The sequence below is a fragment of the Medicago sativa genome, chromosome 8, assembly GCF_051527215.1.
Source record: "Medicago sativa cultivar Bolivia chromosome 8, Bolivia_mono, whole genome shotgun sequence".
Classification (NCBI taxonomy): Eukaryota; Viridiplantae; Streptophyta; class Magnoliopsida; order Fabales; family Fabaceae; genus Medicago; species Medicago sativa.
This window is the reverse complement of record NC_140756.1, coordinates 48,546,450-48,571,561: the sequence shown is the minus strand read 5'-3', so window position 1 is coordinate 48,571,561 and position 25,112 is coordinate 48,546,450. Positions and strand designations below refer to the sequence as shown.

The window sequence follows — 25,112 nt, the reverse complement described above, 5'->3', positions numbered from 1 at the left end:
ATGATATGTCCCTGGTGTGAAACGGCTGTTGAGGATGATTGGCATGCTTTTGTAGGTTGTACGGTGGCGCGTGAGAGTTGGTATTGGGCAGGGCTTGCGACTGTAATGCAACCGCGAGTTGGAACTATGAGCAGTTTGGCAGACTTTATTTTTGATATATGTCGTTCAGAAAGTCGAGACATTGCTGGTCGGGTGGCTTTACTTCTTTGGCAAATTTGGGCTGCACGTAATGATGTCATTTGGAATGACGCTCATCATACATCAACGAGCTTTGGGAGGACAGCACTAGATGCATGGCAGCAATGGCAAGATGTTCATAAACAGCCTTCACCACTGGTTGTACAACACGAGCAGAGTAGAGTGTAAGGTAACAATTCAGTTTGGGAGAAACCGAGCGAGACGTGGTTGAAGTTCAATGTAGATGCCGCGTTCCATGATCGTAGCCATATTACATCTTTTGCGTGTTGTGTTAGAAACTCCCGCGGGCAATTTATTCGGGCTAAAACAAAATGGAAGCGGGCAAATATGACAGTTTTGGAGGGGGAGGCATTAGCCTTACTCGAGGCCCTTCACTTTGCTGATGCGAACAGATGGGACCGGGTTGTGTTCGAGTCCGACTCATCTACTCTAGTGCAAGCTTTATCTTCTCCGGGCCATGGTGATTCGGAATTCTATGATATTGTTTCTAGTATTATTTATCAGTTATCTTTACATTCCAACTTCGAGGTGAAGTTTGTTAGGAGACAAGCGAACATGGTTGCTGTAACACCCACGTCGTGGCTTTCGATATCCCGCTAGGTGGATACGAAAGGTTCCCGACCTAAGGGGAACGGTTTAAGCCGCAAGGGACCCCCACGACAATAGTAGGAACCGAAACACATCGGAATGAGAGGGATCCGGAGGCCGTGTAGGTATGGGACTACATGGTTGAAAGAAGGCTTATAAGAATTGTTAGGTACTACCCATATCAACAAGATGCATCTTCTTTTCGGGAGCTCAATCCATAGGAACTCCACAGTTAAGCGTGCTTGGCTTGGAGTAGTACTAGGATGGGTGACCTACCGGGAAGTTTCCCGGTAAGCATGTGTGTGAGGACAAAGCATGCTGAAAAGACTCGCGTTGGTTTGTGGGGTTAGTCGGCAATCCTGTAAGCAGTCTGGGATGTTACACTTGGTATCAGAGCAGACCTCTCCCAGTACAGTGTGGTTCGGGGACGAACCAGGCGGAAGCTGGTGGGCATGTAACACCCACGTCGTGGCTTTCGATATCCCGCTAGGTGGATACGAAAGGTTCCCGACCTAAGGGGAACGGTTTAAGCCGCAAGGGACCCCCACGACAATAGTAGGAACCGAAACACATCGGAATGAGAGGGATCCGGAGGCCGTGTAGGTATGGGACTACATGGTTGAAGGAAGGCTTATAAGAATTGTTAGGTACTACCCATATCAACAAGATGCATCTTCTTTTCGGGAGCTCAATCCATAGGAACTCCACAGTTAAGCGTGCTTGGCTTGGAGTAGTACTAGGATGGGTGACCTACCGGGAAGTTTCCCGGTAAGCATGTGAGTGAGGACAAAGCATGCTGAAAAGACTCGTGTTGGTTTGTGGGGTTAGTCGGCAATCCTGTAAGCAGTCTGGGATGTTACAGTTGCTCATAGCTTAGCTAGGGCGGTCTGTTCTTGGGCTAGTCACCGTATTTTTTATTCTTATCCTTCTTGTATTGAACATTGGTTGATTAATGATAATAGTTAACTTTGTTTCTGTCAAAAAAAACAATAAGAAATGTTAAATAAACAATAAAACAATAAAAAATAAAAAAATAAAACAAAAAGATAATGAGGTTGAAAGCAATGATTTTTTATGGGAGGAAGAAGTAGATGAAAATAATAAAAAATCAAATTGTCTATATATAGGAAAAAAAATCATATCATGATCAATTTTGATTGGTTGGTGAAAAATAAGTGAGTCATGATTCAATTTTGATTGGCTAATAGAAAAAGAATGAGTCAAATCCATTTTGATTGGTTGATGGAAAAACATTAAATGAAATGGGGAGTATGAAGATGTCATGTGTACTATTGTTTTTAGATGTAAGCTTTTGTATTATATAAAGATAAAGATAAAGATGTATCATATTTTCGTGACTAAAAATATGATTGTGATTGAACATATGCTCTCTAACATATGGAAGAAATGTATGGAAAAGAAGAAGGATAAAAAATATGTTCCGTTTTTCAAGTTTAACCATGAAACAAATTAAAAAAAAAACAATGAAAGTTAATAGCATTTACACGGCATTAAACTATTCATTTTTTAGTCACCATTTACGTTTCAATCACTAAAACAAAAGGAATATGCTTTGATGAGAGAAAAATGTTGTCATAAAATAATTAAATAAGTAATTGCATTTTTAAGTGGCATGTCTACTTTTGCTTCTATGCAAGCCACATCTATCTATATTATAAAGATAAATATTTAAGGTTGACCATTAAATGAGAGAAGCAATGAGAGGCCAAAGATTTGACCTTTACTAAATATTTGAAATAGATACAATGTGTAAGTGTGAAATAGGAGAGGAGCGGAAAAATAATCATGAGAAAAAGAAGTAATATATATTTTTTCTTAAACAATACTTTTCGATACACAAATTTCATTTCAATTGAAAAGTGAACACTAAACTTAGTCAAATATATATAACATACATATTCATGTAAGAAAAAATTGTGGGTCGTCATATAGGTGTTCGTGGTGCTGTTTTGATAAGTTGAGGTAAGAACTAATCAAATAATCAAATAAAAAAATGATCTGATCCGAGAAGGTTCCACAAAAGGACATTCAAACATATCCAATAATATTATATTGTGTGATTTTCAATTTTTTGTATCAATTAATGGTTTTGTTTTGAATCTTTTTAGACTTGAACACTCATATCTCGTCATTAAATTTGTTTCCATGATAAAAGTTAAGGGAAATGTTAACTTGTGCCCTCAAGGCACAAGTTAATGATTCAAATATAGAAAAAATTTATTGGAATGTGTGCATTGCATTTAATATTTAACTTTTTTATCATTTAAATGCACAAAATTTTAGAGAAAATTTCTTCTTTTAGGTTTCTTAACATGTGCCCTAAGGGCACAAGTTAACACTACCCAAAAGTTAAACATAATTTCACTAACAGTATGCAACTAATGCAAAAATCATATACTGTTCTGGACCGGCCAAAAGGATTCTTGGCCCATCCACTTAGGCCCAATATCACTCAAAGCCCAAACTCCATGTTTGGCATTATTGCTCGCAACTTACCCCCTCCCTGAGGGGGGTGCACGAAGCAAACGAGACTGGTTCAAACTAACCCCAACGTCTCTCTTGCACATTCTGCACGTTCCTGCAATAAACTCTCTGGCGGTTACACTTTCCACAATTTCGTAACCGCCAGAGCCAGGTGTGCCTCCTCAACGGCTCTGCAGCTCTCCACCTCTATAAATAGGGGACTCACTACAGTCCCCAAGGTAGAACTTTTTTCTTCCTCTCAAACCCTCACTCTCTGATCTTACTGACTTGAGCGTCGGAGTGCCTGCAGGTACACACCACCCATCCGCTCCAAGAAGCAGTATGACGTATTCCACCACCGTCACAACCACCGCATTCAAAGCACCGGCAGTCACCTTCTGATCAGGTACGATCATATACTAATATAACTTTTTTTTTACAGAAAATGTAAATAATAGTTTTTTAAAGGATATCCTTAAATCATGCAATTGTCTCTAGCAATACGAGAAGCATTTCATAGTCTTCGTGAACTAAACTCAGTTGGTAGGGACAATACATAATATATGCAAGGTTCGAGGTTCGAATCTCGGCCACCACCAAAAAAAGAAGCATTTCACAAAAAATGTATAATAATAGTTGAAAAAAATATTAGTTACGTAAATTTGAAAATTTGAATTTTCTATTATGTATTTTTTTTCGTAAATTAAATTCAAAACATATTATAATTTATTTTCAGTTAAATGATTTTTAATATGAATATTTTAAATACCCGTGCAAATATTAGCTATATGATTTTTTTCAAATACCTGTGATATGTTTGAATTCTAGCTATGTTTATTTTGTAATGAATAAGGTAAAATTAAAAACAACAATTAAGGAAGCAAATCAATAGAGATTTTCTTGCAACATATGGACATGATTACATTTTGGTGTGTATGTGAAAGAAAACATTAAATACACATTTCAATATAAGGTTGCCAAGTTTGCCACACGTACTATCAAAATAAAATAGGGGGTCCTCGTGAGCTTAGCTCAGTTGGTATGGACAATGCATAAAATATGCAAGGTCCGAGTTTCAAACCCCGGCCACCACCAAAAATAAAATAAAATAGGGGAAATGTTTATAATAAAGATGAGACAAAACAATTAAAGATTTTTAATTAATTTTGGTTGAGTTGAGATTTTAGGATGTGCTACAACTATTTGATTATCCTTCTATGCTAATTTCGATAGACTAGTTTGCCTTCTTACAAAGATATATTAATTAATTGTTTTTTTGGTATAAAGAATATTAATTAATTAATTAACTGGATATTAGAGAATTGTTTTTTTTGAGGGAGGGATTTGTTGTTTTTATAGGCAATTAATTGGGATATTTTATTCATAAAAAAGAATGGGTCTTGCTAACAAGTGCTCTAAGGGCATTGTTTAAGGAACCCACAAAAAGAAACTATGTCTTGAAAATACAAGTCCAACACATATTAAAGTCATAATTGTACAATTTCCAATGCAAAAGTTGCTACTTTTAGATGCTTAAACAATGTCCTTAGGGCACTTGTTAGCATTTTCCAAAAAGAATTAATGCAAGAGATTTGAAGCCACACTGGCACACACTACAGTTAAACCATACCGGTTTAAACTCCCAATCCCAAACCCGGTTCAACCACCGGTTTTTTTCCATACAAAGATCTTCTTCCTCCACTTCCACTACTCCATTTTCATTTCATTCCTCACTGCAAAACCAACCTCAACTCTCTCCTCTCTTCTTCCTCCAGATCCCAACCCTTTTCATTCACATTTCCCTTTCCTCTTACACCCCCCATCTCCCCTTAGGGTCCGTTTGGTTCGAGAGTTTTGGAGGGGAGGGGAGGGGAGGGAAGGGGAGATTTTTAATTTGAAGTGTTTGGTTCAATTTTTAGAAGGGGAGGGGAGGGGAGCAAATTTTATTGCACTGCCAAAATTATCCGTATATTAATTTAAAATCTCAATATTATCCTTATAACATTTATTATTATTAGGTTATATTATCCATGAAACAACTTTTATTATTATTAGGTTAGGTTATATTATCTTGTAACAACTTTTATTCCATATTATTAACAATTTTTTCTTGTAACAACTTTTATTCTATATTATTAATAACTTGTCCTTGTAACAACTTTTATTACTACTTGTAACAACCCTATTACTAATCCATTATTCCATCGTCTACATCGTGTTGTTATCGATTACATCGTTATTGTTTCGTTACTTTATTATCGTTATTTAATTAAGTTTATGGGTAAAACAGTAAAATAATTTTAAAATCCCTCCCCTTCCCTTGCGAACCAAACACACTTTTAATTAAAATATCTCCCCTCCCCACCCCTCCGTTAAAATTCTTCCTCTCTCCTTCCCTCCCCTCCTAATTCTCGAACCAAACGGACCCTTACACCCCCCTCACACTAACTAAAATCCTCACTATAAAACCAATGTCCTCTAACTAACTCCCCCTCTATAATCCAAATGGATTCCCCACCTTCTCAACAGTGGCGTAGCCAGGACCCTGAGTCAGGGGGTTCAGACTTTTGAACTATAATCAATAGTTATACACACACACACACACACACACACACACACACACATATATATACACACACACACACACACACACATATATATATATATACATATTCAAAAATATATATTAAATGCAAAAAATTACATGCATACTCGACAATTGTCCTCAACGTGATTTCGTTCTATGAAACACTGAATAGTCAACTCATTATCTATGTTGACCATATGTCTTTTAGGTTCAGTCAAATTTGTTTTTGGAATGTCGCATATTCTTAAATACATGGGTGTAATTTTTTTATCGTCTCTAAATATAAGATCTTATTGACCTAAAAATATAAATTGAAAAAGTTGGTAGTATTATTAAATTTAGGGTTAAATATGTTATTGGTCCCTACATTTTGCCTTGTTTTAATTAATAGTCCTTACATTTCAATAAATGTTTTTAAAATCCCTATATTTTGTCTCCGTTAGTGCAAATAGTCCCCGCCGTCAAATTATGCCCAATCACCAAACGGAATGCTTACGTGGCAATATTTTTTTTTGATACGGGTTTTTAATGGATTGGGCCTAATTGAATGGTTAATTTGACCCGACCCGACCCATGGAAATAACTCATTTCATTGGTGATTCAAATCCCTAAATTCCCAAAAAAATTCTTCTTCCTCCTTTCTTCTTCCTCTTTGCGCAGATCTATCACCTCTCCCTCATACTCCACTCTGAAATTTTTCCTTCTCCTCAAGCTAACTTCAAGAGAGTACTCCTTCATCCATTGTCATGCAGCAATCTCTCACCTTATTCTTCCCTCGGATATTCCTCCATCAATATCACGTGGAATTTCATTCTTGCAAACACAGGCTTACAATATTTCTCATCACTAAAGTAACCCCTTCTTGACTTCTGTAACTATGCCTCAGTAGCTGGTGTGAGTGTGAATTCTTTATTCCCAGACTCATGTTCCTCTTGAATGAGGGATAACTGATGTACGAAATTCCCCAGTTGCTGTCAATACATTCCTTACCTTTGTCAGGTACCCCATTAGAGGAAACCTAATCGTATAAATCTCCAACCAATTTTTAAGGGCCTGACTCGTTACATTTGCAAGAGGCATTGTTGGGTACCCTGTTCTTCTCACAAATATCTGGACATAGTCCTTTCAAAATGATTCAAACATTGCTGCATTTGCTGTAGAGTTGATGGAAGAAACAAAGAAAAAAAAATGTCAAGCTTTCCAAAAGTTAAGTGCTGAGAAGATGAAAGGGAAATTTGTGACTTCTATACAAGCTGAGGCGAACATATACCTCTGCCTCAGCACCAAAACAGAAAAAACCTGCTACACTAGTTGGCTGCCTAAAACCAAAAACTGAATTCCAGCAAGGAGCTACACACACCAGTTGAATCCCAGGCCACAAAACCGTATGGCAGTACCTGCAAAAGGCCAACAGCGCCCTCCAAACAGACCGAATGTTGGGACTTTCTTGTTAATTATCATTAAAAAAGGGGCCCACAAACTGCCACGTCAGCTTCTCGTTAATTATTTGACAGCAGGGACTATTTTTACTAACGGAGACAAAATGTAGGGATTTTAAAAACATTTATTGAAATGTAAGGACTATTAATTAAAACGAGGCAAAATGTAGGGACCAAAAACATATTTAACCCTTAAATTTATTGATAACTTCCTTAAAAAAAAAATTGTTGATAACTAATATTGTTTTGCAAATTTAACCTCTAAAAGAGAAAAAAAAAAGAATTATGTTTTTTTTTATCATCATAAGATTTAGCACAAAGTGCTAAAAATCATAGCATAATTAATGATATGTTGCTAAAGATTTAATATAAATTGTTTAATAAAAATTAACATACCTTACAATTTTTCCTCTATTATTCCCTTGCTAATGATCAATTATAACTTTATGTTATAAATTCCACTAAAACCTTAACCAAAATCTTGTCCATACCATTTTTAGTGATATATATTGGTTTTAATTGACTATGTTGCACAGCTTGCTATCATCGGGCTTATTAAAAAGTAATATTGTCAATGAGCTGCATAGGCGCAAACTTTCTAATTTCTATGAGATATTGGTGTAAGACATAAGTGTTGAGGGGGTTCAAGAATAAAATAACTTGGAAAATTGGTATAAAGTTAACAAAGTGAGGGGGTTCACTTGAATCCCCTGGGTGTAACGTGGCTCCGCCACTGCTTCTCAACAACCGTCGTGGGGAAGATCACCGACCTTCTCCACCACCCATCTCAACCGCACAACCTCCACATCTTCCTCAACCTCTTCCCCATCTTTCTCCAAAGACTCTTCAACAATCCAATCTCTCTCCTCAATCCTCAACAACCCTCTCTCTTCCACCACAATCTCCTCTCCCGAATTCACCCCTATCTCCTCCACCAAATCCACCTCCACTCTCACCCGATCCGATTTCCTTCCTTATCTCTCTTCCCTCTCCGATCCCTTCCACCGCTTCGACGAAATCCGCAAACACGCTAACAGCGAGATCTCAACTATCTCCGACGACGGCGGTGCCGGAGAAGCACTCGTCGCGTGTCTCCGTGAAGTTCCGTCTCTTTACTTCAAACAAGACTTTCATCTCGAAGAAGGCGCTACGTTCCGCGCGGCGTGTCCGTTCTCGACTTTTGCTGAGAACGCGGTTTTGCAGGAGAAGCTTTCGCAGTATCTTGATGTGGTTGAGCTTCATCTTGTGAAGGAGATCTCGTTGAGATCGTCGTCGTTCTTTGAAGCGCAGGGTGAGTTGCAGGATCTTAATGGGAAGATCGTGGAAGGATGTGCAAGGATTCGTGAATTGAAGGATACGGTTAGGCTTATTGATTCCGATTTGGCTGAGTCTGCGAGGCAGATTCAGTTGCTTAATGGTACAAGGACGAATTTGTTGGCGCTTCAGCAGAAACTTAGGCTCATACTATATGTTAATCAAGCACTCTGCTCTCAAATTGGTTCGTTTTTTGAATTTTTGTGTCAAGATTCTATGTTAGTGTGTGTTAGATTTCGCTTTACAATCCTCATTTTTAGATTTTGAGTTTTTTGATTCAATTCATTGATTTTAGAGTGAAGTGTTCAGGTTTTAGTGTTGTGAATGTTAGAAATTTTACTGAATTATGTTATTGAGAATTGCGGAACAATGACACGCCAACACTGATAACAATTACTGAAAATTGCATGATTGAACGTAATCACACATTTGTGTCGGACTCTGGACATGCCTTCGATTAGAAGTACTATCGGTACTGCAGATATTCCAGTTAATCTTATGCAGTTTTATTTCTGTTAGCTAGTGAATAATTCGGAGTTTTGAATTTCGAATGTTTTTATTTTGAATCGTTGTAATGGAGAGGTGTTAGTGCTGTAAATGTGGAAGCTATACTGAATAGGATTAATGAATTATTGAGATTTGTGGGGAAACTATTTGCAGTTTTCTTTGGGTTGTTGTAGTAGCAGTTCTGTGAGCTTGTAATTAATCAATTTATGCAACAGGTTTCTTCGAAAATTAGTATGGCGATAATTTTGTTTGATTTTCCTATGTTTCCTTTATTATTTTAGTCGTTTTTATGAATGTTTGACAACTGGAAATCCATTTTAAGTTGATATATTTTGCTGTGATACAGCTTGTTGCATCTGCAGATTGTGCTGGAGCACTGGATGTAACTGATGATTTGCAACATTTGCTGGTATACTTTAATTATTATATGATATTTTCTGAATATTATTCTTAACTACTACTTGTTTTCATGATCGTAGACTTAGTTTTGTTTATCTTTTCATCAGCACTATATGCGTTTGACCTATCATGACTAGGGATGTATCTTAAGTCTTGACTTATTATGATTTTTAGTTTAGTCAACTTAATAGAATATGATGGATAACTCAACATAAGTAATTCCTAAATTTTATTCAGTTCAAAAAATCCAAGGTACAATGTAGTTGGTATCCTCTACTTAGAATATATTTTCCCCTACAATTATAATTGCTTTGAAGCATTGAAATTAGAAAGAAGGTTTATGTTGATTCCATTATCCATATTGATCACGATATATTTACTTTGTGATATGCGGAGGTACTGCATTATGTTCCTTTTCTTTGCATAATCACTGAACATGTTTAGATGTTACCAGATCTTATCGTGGATGGGTAATGTCTTAGTAAATGTGTGTGTAGCTGATATCAATCAGTGTTTGGGTAGCAGATACCAATCATAATATTGAATTGTGCCAGTTTCCTTTTAAGTTACAGCTGACATCAATTACTTACAGTGTCGAACTTACCTAGTTTCCTTTTTAGTCTGTTAATGGCACAGTCTATGTTTTAACATCAATGGGATTCCTGAAGGACGAGAAGAAAATTTATGCTAATTTTAGTCTTATTGTTTCCTGTAACTTTGGTAGGATGGAGACGAGCTCACTGGCTTGCATTGCTTTCGCCATCTTAGAGATCATGTGACAGGCTTTATAGAATCCATAAACAGGTACACCTTTTTTGATGTCCAGATCTATCAAGATTGTGTATTCCGTTAACCTGCATCTGCAAATTCATTTGACAGTGTTTTCTACTGCTTTTTGTGATTTTTGTTCCCCTGTAATAATGGGAAGAGAATAGGGTTGAATTATAAGGTTTCTTTGGATAGCTCTGTTTTTGCTTTTGATCTTTAGATGGTGATAGGGAAGTGTACACTCTGCTAATGGCTTTGATGGGTTGAAAAAATGTTTCGGGCTTGCATTGCACTTGGCCTATCTGTGAAATCTTTTGTTCTTATGGTAGAAAAATAAATTGTTTTGATAAAGAAGTAGGGGGATGCAACCATTGAAAATCAATATGCCATCCTAAAAGAAACAGAAGTGAAAAATAAGACAGTGGAGAAAGATGAATCCACATTTATCAAGTTTACCAATCTGACTTAAGCACCATCTAGAAGCCAAAAGCACCCATTTAAGAGTCAATATTTTTTTTTGTTTGAAAGAACAGTCAATATTTAAAAGTAGTGAATTTTAACTTAGGTTTATAAGAATTTGTATATAAATTCTTGCCTAGATTTTGAATATATAAATTTATAAGAATAGGTGCCTGTGGATACAAAACATTTGTACCACATGAATCTGGTTCAGTCAGCTGCTGATTATTCGGGTTGGTTTATCCAAGTAAAACACATCATTTTGATTGATAAGAAAGAAAAGAGAGATACAGAATAAGAGTAAATGCAGCTAATACTCACTGTTCTAAGCAAGCCAATTACAGTAGGGAGAAGACTATCTTTGAAATTGGTTGTTTCTTCTTCTAACTTTGCCTGGTTATGATTAGGTAGAGATTAGATCAAAATTTGCATCCTCAAAACTTCAAAACATCACAATTGAGAAATAATATTTATCAAAACACGGATGCACACCCAAGAAAATATAATAACAGAAAGAACATAATCCACGCAACATAACATTTTGAGATTTCAGCTTCTCAAACATTGGATTAAATGCTAGAGTACTCGATGAAAATATTTATCATTGTGCATTTGTGCTTAAGGTAGCAAGAATCAACAATACCTTCATTTATCCTGCTACTTATACTTATTTCAACTACTTAACTACTTCCAACAAAGAAGAGTTTAGACTTTGGATTCTTCAAGTGAATCACAAGTCAATCCCTAACAAACCTATTTGGAAGTCAAACACTCCTTTAAACTCATGTTTTTCGAACTTAATTTAAAACCTGATACTGCACAGGGCAAAGAGCCGAGTCTGAAAAGATCACTAATATGAAAATCCCTTTCACTATGGAGGACGGTTCTACCATGGTGGTTCCCCCTTTGCGATTCCGACCACCACGGAACCGCACCCATTCACTTACGGAGGCCGGTTCTACCATCGGATAATGGAGCCTCCATGGTTTCACCCCGTCCATGCCAATTTCAAGTCCTCTATCGCAGATTCGATTCTCAACCCAGTCCTCACGAGTTCAAAGTTTCAAACCATTTGTGAGTCAACTCACCTTCTCCCTCCTTTGATCTCTGCACTTTGACTATCCATCTCTGTTTTTATCTCTGATGTCTTCCCTCTTTCCTTTCTCATTTCAATCAGAGTCACTTTCTGTTTCTGGTGTTTGTCCTTTTGTTCCTCTTGAACTTGAGAAAGAAAATCAAAAGGAAACATCATCAGATGAGCAACCTATTAGATTTGTGGTTTATGTTTGGTTTGAAAGCAGAGCTGTGTTGGGAAGGGACCAAATGAGAGAGATTCAAAATGGGTTGATGAAAAGTGGACATAAATTTTTGTGGGTAGTTAAGGTAAGATTGTTGACAAAGAAGATGTATAACTGAGGTTAGATGAGGTATTGGGTGGTCAGTTGGTAGAGAGAATGAAGGAAAAAGGGTTGGTGGTGGTTGAGGAATGGGTGGATCAAAGTGAGATTTTGAGTCACAAAAGTGTGGGTGGGTTTATGAGTCATTTGGAAAAAAAAAAGTTGTGGATGAGCTGGTGAACGTGTAGTGAAAGGGGATGAAATTGGAGAGTTGTGGCTTATGGTTGCTGCTATATTGATGGAGGTTAGGGAGAGGGTTGAGAGAGAGGAAAGGAGATGGTGAAGGAGAAAACACGTGCTCTCCCCTTTTTTCCTTTTCCATTTATTTTATTTCATCATTAATTATTATTTTTAATTCTATAAATACACACATGGCTTTTCCTTTTTTTAATTCAAAAAATACACAGATGGTGTGACACATAGTATTGACCAAGTCAAAATTAGTGTTTTGCAAAAGAGGCTAAATGAAGGGAGGGAGGGAGAGGAGGGGGGGCTTTGGCTATTTCTTTTAAAAGGGAGCCAATATCGCTACATTTTAAAAGTTAGGGGGTGAAATGTGCGTGTAAGCCTTATTATGAATTTGTAATGTTGGATTATTGGCGTGTTAATGTGATTATATTGATTACACAAATTTTCAAAAAAAATTACCATTTAAAGGTCTTAAAGAGTGCCCCGGGGGAACTCGTTAACATTTCCCTTATATATATGTCGTGTAAAGGTTTTTAATATTATTTGTATATTAGGTATACTTTTTTTTTAACATCTTTTATATTAGGTATACTCTACGAATCAACGGAAGCTCTGAGATTTTACCTACACTCTCGACTAGAGTTTGACAACCTGACAGTACAGTTCACTTTAAAATATGCCAACTACATTTTACATGAAGAAATCCCTGTGACAGTACCCTCTATAACATAATAATGGTAAACAATTGACAGATCTCCAGCACAAGATTCATATAAAATAAAAGAGACAAAACAAAAAGAGGTGTTAAGGATAAAAGTAATTTAAGATACGATCTTACTTCATCATCTTTTCCGTTCATCATCAGGGAAGCTCTTGATTTAGCTTTAGATAAAATTATCACATCTGATTCTGCAGCATCGGTTAAAGAAGATCGAATAAACTCTGCTGAAAGAATGCTACAAAAATAAAACAATACATTACTAAACATCCAATACATAACACAACTTGCGGTTTTTCTTCAAAAATATACAATTGTTTTTTACCACTATATCATTACCAAAACTCAAGATTTCAAAGTTACAAGCATTGATGGACAAAGAAAACATGTTTTAAATAAGCGTAAGTTTAAAACATTTTAAAATAAAGCAACGTGGATGAATTTAGTTCGAATCATATACGAAACCGAAATAAAAAGATAAGAATGTAGTTTGTTAAGACCAACCCTTAAACAAATTTAAAAGCGACAAGCAAAAAAATACACTCCTGAACTTTCCAGTTGATAATTAGGATTACTTGTTTCCAAGCCACAAAAAAACACAATAACAACCATCTTTTATCCAAATCAAGATAAAAAATTAATCCATTTGTTGATGATTTTTTGTTTACAGGCCACAATAAATCACAATATCTACCTCAATTGCTGCTTCGTTTCTCTATTAAAAATATTTGTTGTTTATGCTAGTTCAATTTCTATATCATGTCATGGGAGTTTGAATAATACCTTTGGTTGATGAAAAATCTTCACTAAGATCCATGCAACTAGTTATTCTTTTGTATTTTTGAGGATATGCTGTTCCTTTTATCCTTCATAGTGATTTGTAAACGCTTGGCAGTTGGTAACAGATATATGAGGATAAGATAAGAGACAGAAAAAATCGTCTGAGATCTGGTACCATAAAAATAATTGATGAACTATGTTGCACACAAAGAAACATCACCTTGAAAGTTTCATCTTTATGCTTCCAATGTAATTCTCCTGAAACTCCTCGCGATTCATTCTAATTGTGCTATGTGAGGCATGGAATCTGAAAACCTTGGAGTGGCAGAGCCGCAGAGGTAGTCTTGGCAACAAGTTATTTTATGTGGAGTTGGGAATACTAACACCGCACAATTACAGTCCATTAATTAGGTGGTGGCTGTTTGTTGTTTCCCCATGCCATCTATACTTTCATCTTATTAACTGAAATTTTCCTCGAAGCCCTTTTTGTAGTACAGACCACAGAGCAGTAAACTATGTATATGATACAATAACAACCAAGTTTTATCCATCTAGGTGGTGTAAGGGATATAAATGAATTGGACAACTGTCCCTAACATGGACATGCACTATTTCAAAAATAATAATTGTACATTTGACTGCCATTCATTGATGCGTCTCTTTCTTGGAGGGAATTTGTTGATCTGGAATCAAAATAAATTTTCCCATGAAGATTTAAGTTTAACTTGTCTACAAAGTATTCCAAATTCCCCGGTCCCCCTAACATTCGTAATTTAGGATATTAAGATTTCACATGTTTTGTGGGGAGAGACCTATAAGATATGTTTACGATTCCTAAAGCTTTTCAGTTTATTTTTTGAAATTTATTCCTTGTTCTTTTAGCTTCTAGAAATGCACACTATGCTCCTTTCTTGAATGAGTCTTAGGATTGTTAGATGATATTATACTATTTTCCCCAGGTAGTCGAAAACTTGGTTTTCTGGAATTTAGCTTGTTTTGGTTTTATGGTTTTCTTATTCTCAGGCTAAATTTCCCTCTGTTCTGAGGATCTATCGAGACACACTGACTGCTGATATGAAGAGTGCTATTAAAACTGCCGTTGCTGAGTTGCTTCCAGTTATTGCTGCTCGAGCTTCAGAATCGGAGTTCTTTTCTGGAGACAGAGCTGTAGAGGCAGATGGTGAGAATTTCTATAGCATAACTATTGATATTTGGCTATCAGAAATTAAATCTTATATATGGGTTGGGGGTTAAATTATTATTTTCACTGTTACATTAATAACTCAAACATAATTTTTGTGTGGATCCAACCATTGAACAGTAACAATTTGTTGCATTGTTTATTTATGTCACATCTCATAAAATGTAAATAGGTTTGTAATCAGACTGTTATATATATATATATATATATATATATATATATATATATATATACCTTTCTTTTATAAGCACTTTTCTACTTTCAACTTTCTAATGTTGAATAGTGACTCAGGTGGTGGTGCTTCACTTGCTAGCAAGTTAAAGAGTCTGTCATCTGATTGCTTTGTCCATCTTTTGAGTGCTGTTTTCATGATTGTACAGGTAATTTGTACTTGACTTTTGTTGTGTCCATCTAGACTATAATTCTTGTATATTTTGAAATGTATTTAGTCTTAATAATATAGACAACACACATTAATGATATCTTGCCGGCATTGCTGAGATGCACAGACACTAATACACAATACACAGACTCTGCAATTAAGGAAAATTTGAAAATGTCACCTTGCTTTATAAACCATCTGTTTTTTCTTCTTGCTTGGCTGTATTATTGTTAATTCGCTTGCTGGACTCATTGTTTTCTACCAATTTAAATAGGGTGCTTTATTGATAGTAATGAAAATGGTGAAATAGTAGTAGAGAGTTTCTCTAACTACTCCCTGAGCAAAGCTCCGACACAACTCAGAGAGGAATCCTACTCTGGCCCTAACAGAAAACTTATTCTGTCATCTCTTAAACTCCTAAGAATTCCCCTGTACATACAGATAAAGAGAACATTCTATTATTTAACCCTAATGGGCCTCTTATTATTTAATCCTAATGGACCACTTACTAATAATCAACTTAAACCTAATTAATCACCTACTAATTTCTTAAAACATCCTCTCATATGTCCTAACAACATGCATAGTCAGAAACATTTTCTTTTCCCATCATTTTCCTGATAATGCCGAGTAAAGTTGCATAAAAAATCAATTTCGCTACTATTTAGAAGTATGTTGTAAGTTTTAGCAGATATGAGTGATAGTTTGCAATTCCACTCCATTTCATTCTTTGTTTTTTAAGTTACGGAACAATCGTAAACTCCAAGAAAATTTGATCTTGGACACTAGAAATTGTGGATATGAGTGTTGTAGTGTAAGGAAGAAAAAGGTCAGACATGGTAAAGCATTAAAAGAGAAGTCTTGTACCTAATGGTCCTCCCGTATTATTCATAATTAGGGAACATTACTTAGGAAACACCTATATGGAAAGTAAGTACCTAAAGGTAGCATTTCCACGTTGAAGAAACTTCCATTGGAGATTAGAAGCATTGATTGTTCCCAAGTGTTGAGATATTGTAAAATAGTCTTGGTACCAGTTTAGATATTATCCTATTGTATTCCTGGGATTCTTTGCTATTTTCTCCTTTTAGTTGATTATCTTCCCTAATCTTTCGCGATTAATTAGGTTAGCCTCATCTATATGTGTGTGTGTGTTTGCGTTTTTTTGTTTAATGGCAAATATTAGTCGCTAGTTGTTAGATTAGTTTTTCTCCTTCGTCCGGGTTTGAACCCAAGTCCTCCAACTCCTTATCTCTTAGTTCAAACCAGTTGAGCTATCCAACACCTTTTGTGTGTGTATTACAAAAGTCACTAATGGATTGAAAGTTTATATGATATAAATCATTTTTATAAGTGTTTATCTAAATCTAAAGTCATTTGATTTGACATTCCGAATCACATATCAAATTATATTAGATTTACAAAAACGCAATTGCAGAAAAAATCTATACGATATAAGCTTTGAATCCAACAATAAATTTTGTTTTATAAGTATTTGATAAAAATTTATTGAGAACTGTAACACTATCCAATTGTTACACTGGTGTAATGTGATTCCTCCTCATCTCTCAATATATATATATATATATCATACATTTGTCCATTATTATATGCTCCTTTTGCAATTTTCACATATATTAAAAAAATAAAAAAAAGTGGGTAGTTCCCTCGAAACAAAACAAAAGTGGGTAGTGTTGTACCAAAATAAAAAAAAAGTGGGTATTGTATTCAATGTATCTATTTTGTGTATAGATGTTCCTAAAATACCATTTTGTTTATGGATGTGTTCAACTCTGACACCTCATCTCCCAAAACATTTAGTAGTATTAATTGTGTGTATTTGAAAAAAATAAATAAATGTATCTAGTAATTTGAAATGGGGATTATATTTACGGACACTTTTTTTTTTGTCTGGAAAAAAAGGAGCTTATATTGAGGAACAAAGGTAGTAATGTATATAGAACATTCTCTTTCCATTGATACATGAAAATACAGTTTATTTTCAATTACTATTGGTATTCATAGCAAGGTTCTTAAGCCCTATTCTTTGTGTCCTCAAGGGTAACCTAGTTTTTAGTTCGGTGATGCCCAAAGAGAAACCTTGCTATAGATATCATTTTGAATATAAATATTTCTCATTAACTGTGAAAAGGGCTGAACAAATATTTTTATACACGTGAGATGGAATCTAAATAGGAATATTATCCTATCATTAATCCTACTACTAGCAAATCTTGATATAATCAATCTTAATATCTCGACACATATGATGTATATGCTTCACCTTAAGGGGCATGTCGGGATATTGTAACATTATGTTCAGATAATATCCTGATTGTGTTTCTGGTATTATTTCCCAAGTGTCCTTTTTAGTTATTTTTTATTCCTTAACCGGTAGGGATTGATCAGGTTAACTTCTTGTATACATGTTGTACATTCTCCTTTCCTTGATACAAGAAAATACAATATATTTTCAATCTGAAGTCCGACCATTATGCTCTATGCTATCTTTGAAGTGATCGTGATCTTCATGTAACTCCTTGAGTGTTTAGTTTTGTTTCTTTATATATGTGAGAATCTGAAATCTGAGTTATATCAAATCTTGAATAAGAGAGAAAAGAGAGACATATGATGAAAACTGTGCGTCTGAATAGCACTACGGAAGATTTATTATATAGGAGTTAAGTAACTTAGAGACTAAGCTAGGATATATTTACAGAAGGAATATTCTAAATAATATTCTATGCTAAGTAACTTAGAGAGTAAGGTAAAATATATTTACAATGTAAATATAATTATCTACTATTTATTTAAATATCAACATCAACAAATATCACATGTACATGAATCAAAATGCTCCCTGGTTTAGAAATTCTTTGTCTTGACAATCTTGTGGTGTTTCCTTAACTTTTATAATACTTAGAACAGTGAAACCTAAAGACATTTTATTCATGGCAGACAAGGTTTGCATCCTCGAATTCTGCAATCACAGGACTTGAACTTTTCCATATGTTAGATTGGTTTTAATAGCATTATAATATATTGTATGCTGTATAGTTTTTACTGCATAATTTTGTCTCTTGGTACATTAAACCTTCATTATCAATGGCTATTGCCCAAGAAAGGGATTATTGACTATTATGCCAACTTGTAATGTTCAAAACTTACATGTTTTATCTTCCTAGGGAGACTCTATGTATTGGCTATATTTCATGTACAAGAATAGGTATTATGTGTCTAGGGTTACAGCCATGTTACTGAAATTTACCTTTCCAATGGTTTGCACTTTATCAGCTTTTGTAAGAGTGATGTAATAAGATTTTTTTACTTTTTAGTGATTGCAGGCACATTTAGTGCGGGCGGCTGAAGTGAAAAAAGCCATTGAATGGATTTTGAGCAACTGTGATGGTCATTATGCTTCTGATTCAGTTGCTGCAGCAATTGCGCATGGTGCTGCAGCTGCAGAAATATCCCAAGAAAGTGAGGTTCATGGTACCACATTTTTGCCATATTCACCTCAAAAGAATGTTGCCAAGGGTCCATCTTTTCACGGAAAAGCAATAGATGCTGTGAGCTCCTCAAATATGTCAAAAAATTTCAGGTTAAATATAGGCTCTTTGTTCTAATACACTTGTAATGGAAAGTTTTTCTGGATTCTTTTGTGTTTAGATTGGAAGAAGCATGTAATTTATGATGTAGGAGCTAATTTTCCTCTCACAGAAACACCTAAACTCACTAATGGAGTATAGAAATGAAATACTAGTTTTAAGTTGATAGAAATGATAAATAATTGTATTGAAATGAAATACTTGTTGTTTTGTGCAAAATATTTTTCATTTCTTTTATAAGTTTGAACTGTTGATACTTTATTGAATGGTGACAAATGTAATATATTGAACGAGGACTATTCCTTTATAGAATCCTTATTCGTAGGAACTCTTTTTAAACACCAGAACACTATTTATATGTCAAAAGCCAGTTAACTCGAAAGTTCAATCTGATAGGTGAAGAAGGTACACAAAGTTTTACACTAAAAGCATTATGGATCTGTCCCATCATTTTAAAAACCAGGCTACAAAAAACGAAATTGGACAGAATTGTGAGAGGAAAATTAAAAGAAAAATGAGCTAGAATATTGTTAAGTGCCACTACTTTCTGTTCCCTTAAGACTTGAGTGGTTTGCCACATGACTTCAGCTGTAGTAAAACCATCTATATTCTATAGCATGCATGTCTAATATATCTGGGACATTTTCTTGCTGCCGACATTATCTTTTGCAAACATACTATCATCCATATCCCCTTAACAATGTTGAATCCGTATGGTGATACTCCTCTCAAATGTTTTATCTTATCTTGTTTAGTCCTTCAGTAGTAATTTTTCTGTTTTAGAGGCTGCTAGGATTGAAGTACTGTATTTCTTTTACTGGTTACTAATAACTAATTGCTCTTATGTAATCTTCTCTCTTAAAAAATTTGATAATGGGGGTTAAGACCATGATATGGAGTCCACTAGATGCTTGTAAAGTTAGTACATGGATTATATAATTATAAAATAAATTATACTTTGATCTAGTATGCTTTCTGCCATTACTTTTGTGTTTTAATTGCTGCCCAATTTATTTCATGTTCGCAAAAAATCTGGTCCTAAACAGAGCTGATGTATTGCGAGAAAACGCAGAAGCTGTGTTTGCAGCATGTGATACTGCTCATGTAAGATGGGCAAAGCTTCTGGGGGTCCGTGCTACTCTCCATCCTAGGTTGAAACTGCAGGAGTTTCTAACTGTTTACAACATCACCCATGAGTTCATTACAGCTACAGAAAAAGTACATATTTTCATTTTGGTTTAAAGTTTAAATTTCAAATTATGTGGTTTTAGTTCCCTGATTGAACTCCCAAATTAAAACTAACAGATTGGTGGAAGATTGGGATACAGCATCCGTGGGATACTGCATTCACAGGCCAAGGCTTTTATTGATTGTCAGCATGATTCTCGGGTCAGTTTAAATTTGGTGCTTTCCGTTGTGTTTTATATATTATTTCCTCAAAAAACTGTTCATCTCTATTAATATCCCTTGCTTTGCATTTAGGTGTCAAAAATTATGGCAGTGCTTGACCAGGAAACAAGGGTGGAGATAGATGTTCCTGATGAATTTCAATCCATTATCAATACGCTTTTTCCATTGGATGCATTGTCTTCTGGGGACCCTAATGGTGTTGAAGAAGATAATTCAAACAGTTACCATGATTTGGCGACTAACAATGATGCTCGGCCGATGGCAGACACTGGACAGTCAAATGCTGAACAGAATGTTGAGCAGACTGATTCCACCGATGAATCTAAGAAACCAAATAGAGGTCATAGTAAATCGTTAGAGAGTATCAGCACTGAGAAAGATCAGAAAAAATCTGCATCTCAACCTCTTTTCTACAAAGGTGTTGGTTATCACATGGTAAACTGGTTGGTCATCTGGACTGAACTTTGTTTTCTTTTTGCCCCCTATTGTATGCAACTTCTATTCATTGTGTCTTCTTTTCCTCTCTCTCTCTCTCTCTCTCTCTCTCTCTCTTAATATGCTTGTGTAGGCATACTCAAGTATTTTTTATTATTATTATTATTATTATTATTATTATTATTATTATTATTATTATTATTATTATTATTATTATTATTATTATTATTATTATTATTATTATTATTATTATTAGGGTTAAATATGTTTTTGGTCCCTATAAATATGTCAACTTTTCGTTTTAGTCCCTCTAAAATTTTCCTTCAACTTTTAGTCCCTATAAAATTTTCAATCTTCACTTTTGGTCCCTCTTTTAAAGTAAACTCATATGTAGAATTCATATTATTTAATAAAAATTTTCAGAAAAATTCAAAATATTATAAGAATCACTCCAAAAAAAATTCAGAATTTTTTAACAAAACATGAATTTAATATGAATTTTTATATGTTTTAAGGTTAAAAATTCATATTTAATTTGTGTTTTGTTAAAAAATTCTAATTTTTTTTAGGAATTTTTTTAAGAATATTTTATACATTTCTGCACAATTTCATTAAAAAATACAAAAATTAAATTAAAAATAGGGACCAAAAGTAGTGATTGAAAATTTTATAAGGACTAAAAGTTGAAGGAAAATTTTAGAGGGACTAAAATGAAAAGTTGACATATTTATAGGGACCAAAAACATATTTAACCCTTATTATTATTATTATTATTATTATTATTATTATTATTATTATTATTATTATTATTATTATTATTATTATTATTATTATTATTAGTCCTTCTGTTCCATAATAATTGTTACATTTGCGAAAATGAATTTGCCCCCAAAATTGTTATTTTTTAGTTTTCAATGTAACATTAATTACTTTTTTCCAATTATGCCCTCTAATTAGTATCGTGTGTATCGCTCCCAAGTTATTATTTTCAACTTTGGGTTTACGATAATGAGAATCAACCAATAGTTAATACGGTTAATTTGATAAAATTGTTCTCTTTTCATCATTTATAATTTCTCCCATTTTAGCCCTCAGCTGTGAGAATGCATTTAAAGTACTTCAATATCTTCTGTTTGCTTCCAGTGGCTTGATATTGCTCAAGATGTTGTCAGAATACATTGATATGAACAACCTTTTGCCAGCACTATCTTCAGAAGTTGTTCTCCGTGTGGTAGAAATCTTGAAGTGTTTCAACACAAGAACATGTCAACTTGTGCTTGGGGCTAAAGCAATGCAGGTAGTACTTGTATTGTTCTCTGAATTTTTGGATCCTTTTAGATATAAAAACTATTTTTATAAATAAGATGCATATATCTAGAGCAACGTCCAAGTGATTTCTGCAAAAGAATTTAGGTATTCCTCTATCTCTTTTAGTTTGACCATTATCCATCTCATCACTCATTATCATTTCCAATACAATAAATTTTTCTCTTGTTTCCCTTCACTGCCCAACATCCAACACCATAGGGAAAAATGGTCTTATAAGCTCATAAATACAATTGTTTGACTCAATAAGTTAGAATCAATTTTCAGGGGCTGCTCCTTACTTTCATCCTGTTCCAATCTTCTCATCCATGCTTCCATTTCGTTTTTTTTTTTAAATAAATATTAGAAGCTCCAAGGATCTGAGCTCTTTGATGCCAATTTGATAAAAACCTAATATATTCATATCTGAAATAGAAAATAATGGAGCTCTGCAATTTACAATCTGAGGCGTATCCCTCTGTAACTGTACAACAGAAAGCAAAATGTAGAAATGCAGAAACGAAGAAGACAGTTGGATTAGTATCCTTCCTCAAGCCAAAATATTTCCAATAAAACCATTCTATTACCAAGAAAAAAGATGATAGGTTGCCATAACCGTTACCTAAAATATTTTCATACCCCCTCATACTGTTACCCCCCCTCCAAAACCCATTCTATTATAACAGAATTCTCACATTCTCTCTCTTTAATCCCCTTACCCCACGTGCCCCATTCTGTTATTTCTCCCCCCACATTAATAATGGACCTTTCATTAATAGTGACCCTATCAGATTTCAACTAATGTGTTAATGAAACCCAGCTTGGGGAGCATATATTGAGTCATTTCATATCAGCTTATATATTGTCCTGCACTGGAAAAAAACCGCAGGACAATGCTGAGTTAAAAAATTCACGGCTTTCAAACAGTGTGCATCATTTCGTTAAACTATATCCTAAGTAAATGCTGCAGCTGTTGATTTTTTCGGCTTTCGAACAGTTTTGCTTAACGAACTTGATCCCATTTCAATTAACTTAGAGTTTTGTCATTCTTTTGGTTTCTAATTTTTTCTAAATTGTGTTCAGGTGTCTGGTTTGAAGTCCATCACCTCTAAACACCTGGCGCTGGCAAGTCAAGTCATTAGTTTCATACACGCTATTATTCCTGGTACAAATTCGCACACAAGTTTTTTGAATGTGTTTGTATCACAAGAGTTTATGAAATTGTTGTTACACGGTCGAATTAAATTATATCTTTGTTCTTCATTTCTGGTGTAAGAAATTCGGCAGATTCTTTTTCTGAAAGTTCCAGAGAATAGAAAATTGCTATTGCTTTCAGACATTGATCGAGTCGCGCAGGTACATACCTAATCCCTTTTTCGCCTTCCTCCATCTGATAGAGTAGACTTATGCAGATGCTGTTTGATTTTAGTTGCATTTTTCAATGAATATCTTTGCTGGAAGTATTATCTTTTCTTTCTTTCTTTTCCTGCTTATAGGGGATGAATATTTATGATTTACAATTCCTCATATAAGGTGAAAATTTACATAGCAGTGTATTAATTGGAAATAGATTTTCCATGTAGTCTCCCTTGCAATGATTCTCCAATCCCTCTACTTTTCCTTTGAGTGGAAAAAGAAATATTGTAATAGAGGAAGGGGCAAATTAATAGATATTATGTTAGGAACCCGAATTAAAGAGAAACAAAAGAAATAGTATTATTGATTGAAAAGAAAATATTACAGAAGATCAACCCTCTGTAATCCTAGAGCAAAAGCTCCTCAGAGAAGAGACATCTCTCTCTGCCCAAAAACCAACAAGGTTCCTAACTGAATAATTCTCAATCTCCCTACTGTTGTTGCCAAATGGTCTTATTTATATAAACTAAGGGCATAAACTGCCTGTAACCACTCCTAATCAATACAAATTACTGCATAAACTGCCTAACTGCTCCTAATGAATACAAATATTGCATATTATACAAAATGCTAACTGCTCCTAAATAACTATATATTGAAATAACTGACTGCATCAGCAGTTACCCTATCAATACCACCCGATACCTAACAGATTATTTGAGTTTGTAAAGTCTAAAGTGCTGAGTAACTGAAGGAAATGACAAAATGTGATAGAAAATGGAAGTGAACATAAATATATAAAATAGACAGAAGTCTGTGAAGCTTACAATTAAATGCGATGACATGTATTCTACAGAGTGCAAGTGTTGCACAAGAAATTATATCTTTTAACAACATGGGTGCATTTAAGCTGAAGGTCAATAGTTCGGATTTTGTAGCCTTTGTTCAATTTTTGGGTTTAACAAAATGTTTGGGAACCGGACCAAGGACAGGCAAGGAACTTGTATATCCACTAGATAATTTTTTTTAGAAACTTCTTTTCTATACTGATTTCATCATGTTCAAACTCATTAATCTCATCATCTATGAAATTCAACACCCTTTATGATGGCTTTTACTTGTTTATGCATGTTCGTACCAGTTGAGTAGAGTTTAGAATGATCAACTTGTATTACACAAAGGGGATGAACAAATATATACACAAGAGAGAATCTCTCAAAACAAGGAAAAATAATAATCTATGGACACAGTATAAAAAAATATTAATATTATAGTCATGACTATAATCAACTGTATCAAATGTCATTTTTCCCCTCAAATATTTTTTCTTCCTTTACTCCCATTTTAATAGCGAAAATGAAATGTTAGCCAATGTTGTTAGAAGTTTGATAAACAGTGAACTTGTCCCTCGATGTCCCTTGATGCGAAACATGATATGTGAACCTATTTGCTTTTATATTCGGAAAAATGAAAGTATTGGAATGACTTTGTCGCGAAAATGAGATTTTAGCCTATATGGTTAGAAGTTTGATAAAGGTTGAACTTGTCCCTCGATCTCCCTTGATACGAAACATGATATGTGAACCTA

General features: G+C 34.6%; 1 long non-coding RNA gene and 1 pseudogene across 2 annotated transcripts; one reads left to right on the top strand and one right to left on the bottom strand.

Moving 5' to 3' along the window:
• Positions 1-23,750, top strand: LOC146899326 (vacuolar protein sorting-associated protein 54, chloroplastic-like; annotated as a pseudogene). Its single transcript, XR_015023193.1, has 18 exons — positions 1-362; positions 474-688; positions 8,015-8,794; positions 9,464-9,526; positions 10,241-10,357; positions 10,913-10,976; positions 11,567-11,698; positions 11,921-12,126; positions 14,851-15,007; positions 15,320-15,408; positions 18,755-19,011; positions 20,065-20,236; positions 20,324-20,407; positions 20,501-20,871; positions 22,007-22,160; positions 23,252-23,333; positions 23,445-23,524; positions 23,665-23,750. The product of XR_015023193.1 is annotated as a vacuolar protein sorting-associated protein 54, chloroplastic-like (transcript).
• On the bottom strand, positions 10,982-13,275 carry LOC146899327 (uncharacterized). Its single transcript, XR_015024212.1, has 2 exons — positions 13,168-13,275; positions 10,982-11,136 (listed from the first exon to the last, which is right to left on the bottom strand). It is a non-coding gene; the product is annotated as an uncharacterized LOC146899327 (long non-coding RNA).
• Positions 23,751-25,112: the final 1,362 nt, after the last annotated feature.